Genomic DNA, 12,135 nt, shown 5'->3' on the forward strand with positions numbered 1-12,135 from the left:
AACGTGCACCTCAGAGATGACTTGCGAATGTACCTTCTCACAGGATATAGTTTCTAATGTGTACAGAGGAATTAGCGGCATTCAATTCGCTAATATGTGGTAGGATACAGGGTTACATACATATATAAATAAGCAGTGATATAATAAAATACATAAGTATATTTATTATAATAGGTTGAATAAGTATGCGATATCGGTTAAATAATATTGAATAGTATTGGATAAAATATTGAATAGATCGACGATTGTAACGCAGACGTATGCAGATGCAAATCGTAGATTGAAATAATATCGGAAACGCAGAGTAATATGTGGCTTATGTCTATGCTCAAAATTCAGAGTTCGAAAAGTAATGTAAGATTGAGTTAATATTGAATAATTAAATATAATGATTAAATATAATGAGTGCCCGTCGCGCTTTACTATTTAGGGATATGTGAACTGGCTTAAATACTCACAAGGTTAGACAATGTCTAATGTGCCTTGCTATGGTACACTTCGCTACTGTGTTCTTCCCTCTGAGTCTGAAGATCTGAGGAGCCTCGGTACCTCGGTCCGAAATGGCGGCTATGCCTTACCAAAATGGCGGCTATGTCTTCAGGACCCCGTAGTATTTGCTGGTTGAGTGCTGGATTGTTGTTGACTGGAACCACTGCGACGAAATCACTGCCGTTCCGTGCCGGGTGCAGGGTGCAGGGTTTATATACCGTAAAATGTGGCTCGCTCCTCCCATCGGGCGATGCGGCTTAGCCAATGGCAAGAGAGGTATGCCGGGGAAGTACCGGAGACAATCTGTTCCTGGTAGAGATTGCGACGGTTAAGTCCCGGAGAGATGGCTTCTTAGTAGCGATAGCGGCGTTCCTTTGATGACTCATTGCCGGGCGCTCCGACTTTCCTTATCCTATTCTCGGTAGCGATAGCGGTATGCCTTTGTTGGCTATGCGCTCCGACTTATCTTATCTTCTTCTTGGTAGCGATAGCGGTGCTTCTTTAGTGACTCACCGCTACGCGGCTTGCAACGGGCCTTGCAGGTTGCAACGTGTTTCAGCGTTGCATCATGCTTTGCATCATGCTTCTGGAATGTAACGGTTCTCAACTGTCTTTCTAGAACCTTCTAGAATCTTTTAGATGTTTCTTGAGAGTAAAGCCGAGTTCACATAATAAAGCGGGTTTCATACCTAATTACTACTTTACGAGCGATATCTATATATTTTAGGTATTATTCTTTAGAATATGTCGATTCCCTTTGCAATTTAAAATAAAATGCATTACTTCGTAAATTTTGTTATAGATTAAAATAATCTTATTTGCTTTAATTTATATTCATATTTGCATGTAAATGGTAGAAAAGCTTAATTGTAACTTCTATTGTTATTTATAGTTAGAGTTTAATAATCATGATAGACAGGTAAAATTTATCAATTTACATTTACATTTAGTAGTTATATGTAAATTGATAGGTAACTTGCATCAGGAACGAATTTCTAATAGTAGGTATACTAGGGGGGTTCTAACCCGGGGGCAATGAGGGGGGGTGAGGGGCGGGCAGAAATCATATTTTAACTTATGCGAGACTAAATATTTGTTAATACCGGTCTTTCATGTAGGTTAGCGATTGTCATGACTAATATGTTAAAGAATTAATTTTGAAAAAAGATTGAAATTTTGAAATTTGTCTGGACGTTACACAGGACGGTGAATGGCACCGCTTTCCCTAGAGCGGCGCGTGCGTCGTTGTCTCCCGAAAGTAGGTAGCGCTTGTCTCACCGTCTCTCCTCTCCGTACATCACACAGACTGACCGGACTGCTCTCGCACTCTGTGTCGCGTCTCTCGGTGCGATAGCGCTCGCGCGTCTTATGCCGAGGCGCCCTTGCCCGCACACATAACGGTATTACGGAGAAATATACGGCGCGTCGTCGTCCGGCGGAGAGAGCATTCGTAATCCTTTACCTCTTTACGGAGAAGGGTTTTGAATCGCGAGCCGACCGCGTGTCCGAGTCCACGAAATTTTCGTAAAGCGAAAAAAGGGGACCGGCGCGCCGCGTCGTGTACTCGTCGAATCGATTCCGCCCGAATTTCGTATATAAAAGAGAAGGGAGAGCCGAGAATCTCGAATTCCGCGATATATCGTCTCCATTACCACCAACGAGTGTGTGTGCGGTTAGCGCCCCGGCGATTTGCCTTCTCGCGTATTTCGTGTGCTGCCGCTGCTGCTCTCTCGTTCGACGCTCTCTCTCTCTCCCTCTTATAATATATATTATAGAGGAGAGACGACGATGAGCGACGCAGGAGGAGGCAAACGGCTACGAAAACTCACTATGCGACGACCTCAGAGCAGGCGAGATTACCCGCTGAATTTAAGCATATTATTAAGCGGAGGAAAAGAAACTGACCAGAATTTCCTTAGTAGCGGCGAGCGAACAGGAAAGAGCCCAGCACCGAATCCCGCGGTTCCGCCGCAGGGAAATGTGGTGTTCGAAAGGATCCGCTTATCCCGAGGTGCCGCGTCGCGTCCAAGTCCATCTTGAATGGGGCCACTTACCCGTAGAGGGTGCCAGGCCCGTAGCGACCGGTGCGCGCCTCGGGAGGATCTCTCCTTAGAGTCGGGTTGCTTGAGAGTGCAGCTCTAAGTGGGTGGTAAACTCCATCTAAGGCTAAATACGACCACGAGACCGATAGCGAACAAGTACCGTGAGGGAAAGTTGAAAAGAACTTTGAAGAGAGAGTTCAAGAGTACGTGAAACCGTTCAGGGGTAAACCTAAGAAACCCAAAAGATCGAACGGGGAGATTCATCGTCAGCGGCGCTGGCTTCGCGTCGGTCGGCGATGTCCCGCGGAGTCCTTGCGGCTCGCGCGCGGGCACGCTACCGTGCGCCGATGTCCGGCGCTCGTCGTCGTGCACTTCTTCCCAAGTAGAACGTCGCGACCCGCTGGGTGTCGGTCTACGGCCCGGGTGCGGTGTCTGTCGCGTCGCCGGTAAAACGGCACGCGACAAACCCTCGGTCGCCCGGCCGGCTGCTCGGCGGTACGCGCAAGGTATCAGGCCGCACTATTCACGGTGCGTCGAGACCGTCGCAAGCGCGCGCCACGGTACTCGGAGGTTACGGACTTCGCGCCGTCCCCGGTCCTGGCCCGCTGTTGGTTACAGTACGGTACACCTTCGACAGGCCTGCGAACGTCTCCCGCGGTCTCGCGGGAGACCGATACCGGTCGGCGACGCTACTGCTTTGGGTACTCTTAGGACCCGTCTTGAAACACGGACCAAGGAGTCTAACATGTACGCGAGTCATTGGGACTTGTCGCGAGACCTAAAGGCGTAATGAAAGTGAAGGTCGGCCCTGGCCGTCGACCTAGGGAGGATGGGCCGCGTCGCGATGCGGCCTCGCACTCCCGGGGCGTCTCGTTCTCATCGCGAGAAGAGGCGCACCCAGAGCGTACACGTTGGGACCCGAAAGATGGTGAACTATGCCTGGTCAGGACGAAGTCAGGGAAAACCCTGATGGAGGTCCGTAGCGATTCTGACGTGCAAATCGATCGTCGGAACTGGGTATAGGGGCGAAAGACTAATCGAACCATCTAGTAGCTGGTTCCCTCCGAAGTTTCCCTCAGGATAGCTGGCACTCGGCCGTTCCGCACGGAACGCGCGCGAGTCTCATCTGGTAAAGCGAATGATTAGATGCCTTGGGGCCGAAACGACCTCAACCTATTCTCAAACTTTAAATGGGTGAGATCTCTGGCTTTCTTGAATTATGAAGCCACGAGCATCTTCGGATCAGAGTGCCAAGTGGGCCATTTTTGGTAAGCAGAACTGGCGCTGTGGGATGAACCAAACGCAGAGTTAAGGCGCCCAACTCGACGCTCATGGGACACCATGAAAGGCGTTGGTTGCTTAAGACAGCAGGACGGTGGCCATGGAAGTCGGAATCCGCTAAGGAGTGTGTAACAACTCACCTGCCGAAGCAACTAGCCCTGAAAATGGATGGCGCTGAAGCGTCGAGCCTATACTCTGCCGTCAGCGGCAAGTGGGGCGGCAACCGGGAGCGGGCGTTAGTCTTCTCTCGCGTCGTCACAAAGCCCTGACGAGTAGGAGGGTCGCGACGGTGAGCGCAGAAGGGTCTTGGACGCGAGCCTGCCTGGAGCCGCCGTCGGTGCAGATCTTGGTGGTAGTAGCAAATACTCCAGCGAGGCCCTGGAGGACTGACGTGGAGAAGGGTTTCGTGTGAACAGCCGTTGCACACGAGTCAGTCGATCCTAAGCCCTAGGAGAAATCCTATGTCAATGACGGCGTACAATATACTCGAGTGTCGAGAAATAATTAATAAATATTATACGAAAGACACACGCCCGTCGGGCGAAAGGGAATCCGGTTCCTATTCCGGAACCCGGCAGCGGAACCGCATACAATTCGGGCCCTCGTAAGAGTGTTCGTCGGGGTAACCCAAAATGACCTGGAGACGCCGTCGGGAGATCCGGGAAGAGTTTTCTTTTCTGTATAAGCGTTCGAGTTCCCTGGAAACCTCTAGCAGGGAGATAGGGTTTGGAACGCGAAGAGCACCGCAGTTGCGGCGGTGTCCGGATCTTCCCCTCGGACCTTGAAAATCCAGGAGAGGGCCACGTGGAGGTGTCGCGCCGGTTCGTACCCATATCCGCAGCAGGTCTCCAAGGTAAAGAGCCTCTAGTCGATAGAATAATGTAGGTAAGGGAAGTCGGCAAATTGGATCCGTAACTTCGGAATAAGGATTGGCTCTGAGGAGCGGGGCGTGTCGGGCTTGGTCGGGAAGCGGGTCTGGCTGACGTGCCGGGCCTGGGCGAAGTGAACGGTCGGCGTTCTCGCGCCGGTCCCGGGATCCGAGCTCGGTCCCGTGCCTTGGCCTCCCGCGGATCTTCCTTGCTGCGAGGCTTCCGTGGCGGCGCGAGCCGTCGTGGTCGTCCTCTTCGGCCGCCATTCAACGCTCAGCTCAGAACTGGCACGGACTAGGGGAATCCGACTGTCTAATTAAAACAAAGCATTGCGATGGCCCTCGCGGGTGTTGACGCAATGTGATTTCTGCCCAGTGCTCTGAATGTCAACGTGAAGAAATTCAAGCAAGCGCGGGTAAACGGCGGGAGTAACTATGACTCTCTCGGTCCTCAAAGCAACACGCCGCGATGGTACTTAGAGAGAGTCATGGTTGGTTCGTGATGCGCCAACGAAGTCCTCTAGTAAGGACCTTCAGCCTCTCACGTCCAAGTTGTACCTCCACCTCCTCGTGGTGCTCCCGGAAACGGCCTACTTTGGAAGTTTAGACTCGGTAGGTGTCGACTAAGCGAGTGTACAGCGAAGTGCGCCCCTAAGGGCTTCGGCCCATGCGCCTACGGTCATGGTGAGTTGTGGGGCCAAGAAAGACCGGGGTTTCTTGGGGGGCTCTCGGTTGTCAATCCGTTTGCCCCCCTACACGCAGTAAATTATGAATAAAGCTAAGAATGATTCTGATGTCCCGGGTTCTCGGATGGCCCGGGGTCTGCGTGCGAGTGCTCGCTTGAGTGAGCGCGCGAGAGGTGCGGAGGACCCTGACGGGGTCGCAGCTGGTCCGTCGCGAATCACTATAAAGACCAGCCAGGCTGAAGTGGACAGCCTAGAGGAGGAGATGGTCAGCTGTGAGCATTGTTCGGCGAGATTCCGGAACATGCGTGGTCTTGGTGTCCACAAAGTACGTGCACACCCACTACAAGCCAACAGTGCTATCAATGTTGACCGCGTAAAGTCCAGATGGTCAGTGGAGGAAACTAGACTCATGGCACGCGCTGAGGCTGAAGGCACCTTAGCCGGGGAACCTTTCATTAACCAGTATCTGGAGACAAGGTTCCCCAATAGGAGTCTCGAAGCCATCAAGGGTAAACGGCGACAGGAGCCTTACCGAGTGATGGTTAGAGACTTCTGCCAAGAGATCCAATCGCGTCGCGCGATTGTGATCGATGAGGGCGATAGGGATGGTGCGGTGATGACACGAGCCGACACCATTCCTGCGGCCATTGAGGCTAGTACTGACGATCAAAGCGCACATCAGCCTCCCCCTGAACAAAGTTCTCAGAGGCTGCGGGACAAGATACAATCACTCGTAGAGCAGAGTGCGGCGTTTCCGTAGCTACGAGGCTGATACTCTTGCTGGCACGGCAAGAGATGCTCTGACGGCGGGGAGGGTCGACGTCTTGGCTATCGAGAGATGGCTGGGCATGATCTTCCCTCGGCCGCTACAAGTGCGCCCTCCGCAACGCGTTTCGGCAAAGAAGCACTGTCCTCCAGTTAAACGAGAGAGCAAGGAGCAGAAGAGAAAGAGGGAGTATGCAATTGTGCAATCCCTCTACAGAAAGAACAAGAAGTCCTGTTTGTCGCGTATCCTCGAGGGCGACTCGGTGCGCGAGAGGCCGTCTGCTGTCGAATTCCTTAACTGCTGGCGCCCCATTATGGAGGCCTCCAGCGGTGCGGATGGAGACATGACGGACTTGCGTGAGTCGTTTGGGGAGGCGGCACAGGCTGCGAGTGCTGGCCGGGGCCGTACGTCGGGCCCGAGAGGAATTCACCTCGAAGGTCTCGGCGATGGCGCTGCCACGGATCCAGTTCCTGTGGCGGATAAGACCTTGCTCTGGGATCCTATAACACCTGCAGAGGTGAACAGGATTTCCGTAAGGACTGGCACTGCGCCCGGATTGGACCAGATTACGCCGAGGATGTGGAACGCTGTTCCTGCGATTCTTCGTGCGCTTCTGTTCAATCTGCTGCTCCTGGCAGAGACAATCCCCTCATCAATCGCCACAACCAGAACGGTATTCCTTGAGAAGGGGGGTATGTCCGATCGGCCAAGTCCGACGGAATACCGACCTCTCAGCATAGGATCCGTTATAATAAGACACTTCCACAAGATATTGGCAAAGAGATTGGCAGCCCTCGACATCTTCGACAGGCGCCAAAGGGGGTTCCGGCCGGTGGACGGGGTATGTGAGAACGTCACAGTCCTTTCATCCGTGCTTTGGGACGCCCGGAGGCGCTGTCGTTCTCTGCATGTGGCGTGCGTCGATCTGTCGAAAGCTTTCGATACGGTTGCGCACGCTGCTATTCATACGACTCTCGATGAGCTGGGGCTCCCTAGGGAGTTTAGAGAGTACGTAAGGGCTGTCTATTCGAATGCGCTGACCGAGTTGCAGGGGGTCAGCGCTGAGGAAGTGTCGGCCATCAAGATCGGCCGTGGCGTGAGACAGGGTGATCCGTTGTCGCCCCTGCTGTTCAATCTGGTCGTAGATAGAGCACTAGGAATTCTCTCGGAGGACGTTGGCTATCGGTTGGGTGGCCGGCTTATCAATGCGCTGGGCTACGCAGACGACATTGTGCTCCTGGCCTCTACCAGAGATGGGCTGCAGGAGAACTTGACACGGCTTCATGACGCCTTTATGCGAAATGGGCTCGAGATCAACGCGAGAAAGACCGGAGTGCTGTCCATGGTGGCGTCCGGCAGAGACAAGAAGGTGAAGGTGGACACCACACCTTATTTCACCGTGGGGGGAGCGATGATACCGCAAAGATCCCTGATCGATGTCTGGACGTATCTGGGCTGCGAGTACACGGGTGCTAGGGAACTCGCAAGCGATCCACCCTTAGCTCAGGCCATCGAGCAACTCACGAGGGCACCTCTTAAGCCGCAACAGCGGTTGAGGTTGTTGCGTGACTGTCTCCTTCCACGGTATTATCACCGATGGACAGTGGGTACGGTCTCGGCCAAAACCCTCAAGGGTAAAGATATCATCGTACGCACCGCGGTGCGACGATGGCTGCGTTTTCCCCATGATGTTCCTGCTGGATACCTGCATGCGCTGATACAGAGTGGCGGGCTTGGAATGCCTCTATTGAGAACTTTGATCCCAATTCTGAAGCATAACCGACTGCAGCGGTTGTGTCGGAGTACTCTGCCCGCAGCATGCGCGGCTGCCGAAACCACGTATGTGGCTAGGCAGCTTGTCTGGTGTGAAAACCAGATGCGAGTGCGGGGCCATAGAGTGACTACAACCGCTGAGCTCAGACAGCAGTGTGCGGCCTGGTTGCGCGAGTCGTGCGATGGGAGTGGACTCAGAGAGGTTGCGGCCTCCAACCTGAGCTCCTACTGGGTATCGGCTGGCGCCGATGCCATTCCAGGTGCCGACTACGTGCACTATCACCACATACGGGCTAACTGCATACCGTCTAGAGCGAGATGCTCCCGAGGTCGTGATGGGCGCGATAATCGCTGTCGTGCCGGTTGTCCCGAAACCGAGACGCCGGCTCACTGCGTGCAACGCTGCTTCAGAACGCACGGAGGGAGAATCCTGCGGCATGACGACCTATGCCGTCAAGTTGGTGGCTATTTACAGCAGAAGGGATGGCGCGTCGATGCGGAACAAGCGTATTCGACGTCTGCCGGCCGGAGGCGGCCCGACCTGACCATCGCTAAGGGTGGTGAGGCAGTGGTCGTAGACGCGCAAGTAGTGTCTAGCGAAACCGCGTTGGAGATGTCCCACGAGCGTAAGGTGGAGAAGTACCGATCATGTAATGATCTGGCAGCCGCTGTGGCGGAGCGCACAGGAGTACCTCGAAATAATGTTCGTTTTACCGCCATTACAATATCGTGGCGAGGTGTCTGGAGCTCGCGAAGCGAGTCTGAGTTGCGGGAGCTGGGTTTAACGTCCGCCCAGCTCCGAACGTTGACGACTCGAGTTCTGTGGGGCTCATGGCTGAACTGGAAACGTTTTAACGCAATGACATCGCGTTATAACGAAGAAAGGCGGAACGTGGCCTCATCTGGTGGTGCATGATGGATGGCGCGTAGAGTTGGGGGCCTCCGCATCAATCGCGCGAGTTTGAATGATTGCGTGAATGGTCGAGGTGAAGTACGAGCTGCCTTTGGCTAAGCTCCGACCTTCACGCTCCAGGGTGTTGACTGCGAACACCAACAGTAAACAGCTCTGCAATATCGTTGTCGGTGGCGACTTGGCGACTGTGGTTTTGTAGCAGTCGTCGCGCACCGTAGACGAAACATAGCCAAATGCCTCGTCATCTAATTAGTGACGCGCATGAATGGATTAACGAGATTTCCACTGTCCCTATCTACTCCCCCCCGTGGATCACCACCTTGCCGTGGTGGGGGGGCCCACCCATCCTACACCACGGATGGGTGCTAAGAGTGATCCGTACCTAGGTTTTCATGGGTACACGTCCCAATCCAAGGTGGGAGGCATCGTGTCGATGGATGCATGGCTGTGGGGACTTTAAATAGCACAGTCCTGAACGATCCCTACGGGGTACCGGCCGACCCTCCGTAGTATTTAGGCTTGCTGTAGTATAGGAGGCTCTGCTACAGTTGACATCATTTCCTACCGCACTCGTGGGATGACTATACTATGGAAAATGAACACTTAAAAACAAAACATTTTGACGTAGAGACGGAGGAGATTGAAGCGACCTTTAGGACGATACGTTCGGGCTCAACGACTTCCATGCCGGAAGATGTTAGCAATATTAGACAAATACAAAAGAAAAGAAAGAAATCAAATGAAGAATACGAAAACGAACAAAGTAACTTAGATAAAATTATCAGAACCAGGACGATATTAGAAGAGTTTCTATTTAATGAGACAAACAAAATAAGTAAAACCGCGATAAAATTTATATTAGCTAAATGGGCCGTACTAGAAAATAAGCTTAATAAAGAAATTATTGAAAAAGAAAAATGGAAGTCAATATTTCAAGGTAGCAGAATAAAAAGTACTTACGCTGAGGTAACCTCGACGAAAAGCTCCGGAAGGCAATATGATGTTGAACCTAAAACAGAGAGAATAAACAGTAACAAAAGACATGAAGCTATAATAATTAAACCTGCTGAAAAAGAAACTAACGACGATAGAACAAATGAAGATATTAGGACACAAGTAATAGATGAATTAAAAGGGATCAAAAACAAATTGAAAGTTAAAGGAATCAGAAACATCAAGAATAAGGCAGTAGTAGTTGAAGTAAATAGCAAACAAGACATAGATTTAATTAAAAAAGTTAATTTTAAAAAAAAGGGATTGAAAATTGAAGAACCGAGAAAAACCTCCCCATCTATCATAATATACGATGTGGAGAAAGAGTACAAGCCTAAGACTTAAAGGAAGATTTAATTGAGAAAAACTTTGATACAATACAAACAAATGAGACAGAAGAACTAAAAGAAAAAGTTATTATGAAACACAGTTTTAAGACACATAATAATAATGTAAACTGGATAGTACAAGTACTGGATAGTACAAGTACCAGGTAGATTCTAGGAAAATTGGTTGAAAAGGGAAGAATATTTATGCAATGGGAGAACTTATAGAATTAAAGAATACATAAATATCACAAGATGTTTTAAATGCCATAGATATGGGCATATAGCAAAATTTTGCAAGGACACAGATGAAATCTGTGGGAATTGTGGTGAAATGAAAATTAAATTAAAAAAAAAAAAAAAAGGGGGGTTTTTTTAAAAAAAAATTTTTTTTGGGAAAAGGGGGGGAAAAAAAAAAGGGGAAGGAAAAAACCCCCCCCCCCCCCCCCGGGGGGGGGGCCCCACCCCCCGGGGGGGGGTTTTTTTTTTTTGGGGGGGCCCCCCTTTTTTCCCCAAGGGGGGGGGGGGGGTTTTTTTTTTAAAAAAAGGAAGGGGGGGAAAGGGCCAAGACCAACCCCTTTTGGGGGGGTTTCCCTTTTTTTTAAAAAGGGGGGGGTTTTTTTTTTTTAAAAAGGGGGTTTAATTCCCCTTTCTTTTCCCCCTCGCCGCAGGCGCGAGCCAAAATCTCTCCCCCCCGGCGAGCCTTCGATCCCCTCTCTCTCTTGCCGCACCCGGGCCCACTTTCCGATTTCTTTTCCGCGCGGGGTTTTCCCTTTTTTTCTAGGTGGTTGTTTCTCCCCGAAAAATATGTAAGGGGGCGCGCAAAAAAAGTAAAAACCAGATACCAAAAAAGTATTTTTTACTTATAAAATTTACTTTAATTATATATAAAGTTTTTTACATTTTAAAAAAACAAAAACCAAAACCAGCTGGAAAATCGAAAAGGGTGGTGATGTCGAAGGCGTTGTATTTATCGACAATTCCCCGACTACTTTCTTTTTCCCAAGGGGTTTAAATCAAACCCCTTTACTGGCCCCTTTTCCGTTTTTTTTTACGGAAAAATTACCGCTTTTTTGCCAAACAAACTAACTTCTCGAAAAACCCGGGGTTTTTCCCGAAGTTTCTACGAGCGAATGAGTTTTAATAAATTTCTTTCCGCAAAAAACAAATTGCCCACCACCCTTAGGGGTAAAACTCCTCCTCCAGAAGTTAACTTTTTTGTCCCGGGTTGGGAACCCCTTTTTCCCTATTGCCAATTTGGGGTCGGGTACATCCTTTTGAGACTAAGGCAGCTCTCTGCTTTTTCATGCTACTCCAACCTTACCTAGAGTCCCCCAAATTATTTTTGGACAAGGTTTCGGACCCTACTCAAATCAAAAGGGGGAAAAACACCTATGGGTTTAATTTTTCGGGTCTGCAACTTCCGACTCCCCTCAGGGCGAACCCCGGGGGTTTGGGGCGAGCTTTGTCATTTACTTTACGAAGTTTTATTTACGAAACCCCCAACGAGGGTTTTCGCTGAACAATCGAAAAATATTTTAAATACAGTAAGTCACAGGTGGGTCCCACGAAATAACCCGATCACCTTATTCCACGCAAAATAACCTAGATCGCGGGTATCCCGGGGAGAATCGCATAATTCGCGTCCCCCCGAAAAATAGCATCGTTTTCGGGGGAAAAAACCCGGGCCCTCGGGCTTTAAAAATTTTTGAAACCGCGACCCACGAGACGTAAAAAAATTTGGGAAAAGCGGGGGATACGATTTAATATTTTGCGATGGAAACACAGGGAAATCGGGAAAAAACAAAAAGCCACTGAAGTAAAAATGACGAATTTCGCCCCTAAATTTACAGCCAAGGAACACGGTTTACGCGAAAAATCCGAGATGCTTCAACAGCAAAAAGAAACTTTTCAAAGGGCAAAAAAAAAACGGGTTTTGGGAAAGGGAAGACCTCGAAATCATCCGCAGAACCTCGTGAGTAAAGAAACGGAGGGGGA

The 12,135-nt window shown here is 50.4% G+C and overlaps 1 pseudogene; it reads left to right on the forward strand.

Annotated features, from left to right (window-relative positions):
- Window positions 1-2,348: 2,348 nt before the first annotated feature.
- LOC146720503 (large subunit ribosomal RNA) lies at window positions 2,349-4,682 on the forward strand (annotated as a pseudogene).
- The last annotated feature ends 7,453 nt before the right edge of the window (window positions 4,683-12,135 follow it).

This window comes from Nylanderia fulva, unplaced genomic scaffold (genome assembly GCF_048542155.1).
Source record: "Nylanderia fulva isolate GAGA-0341 unplaced genomic scaffold, ASM4854215v1 Scaffold680, whole genome shotgun sequence".
NCBI classification, from domain to species: domain Eukaryota; kingdom Metazoa; phylum Arthropoda; class Insecta; order Hymenoptera; family Formicidae; genus Nylanderia; species Nylanderia fulva.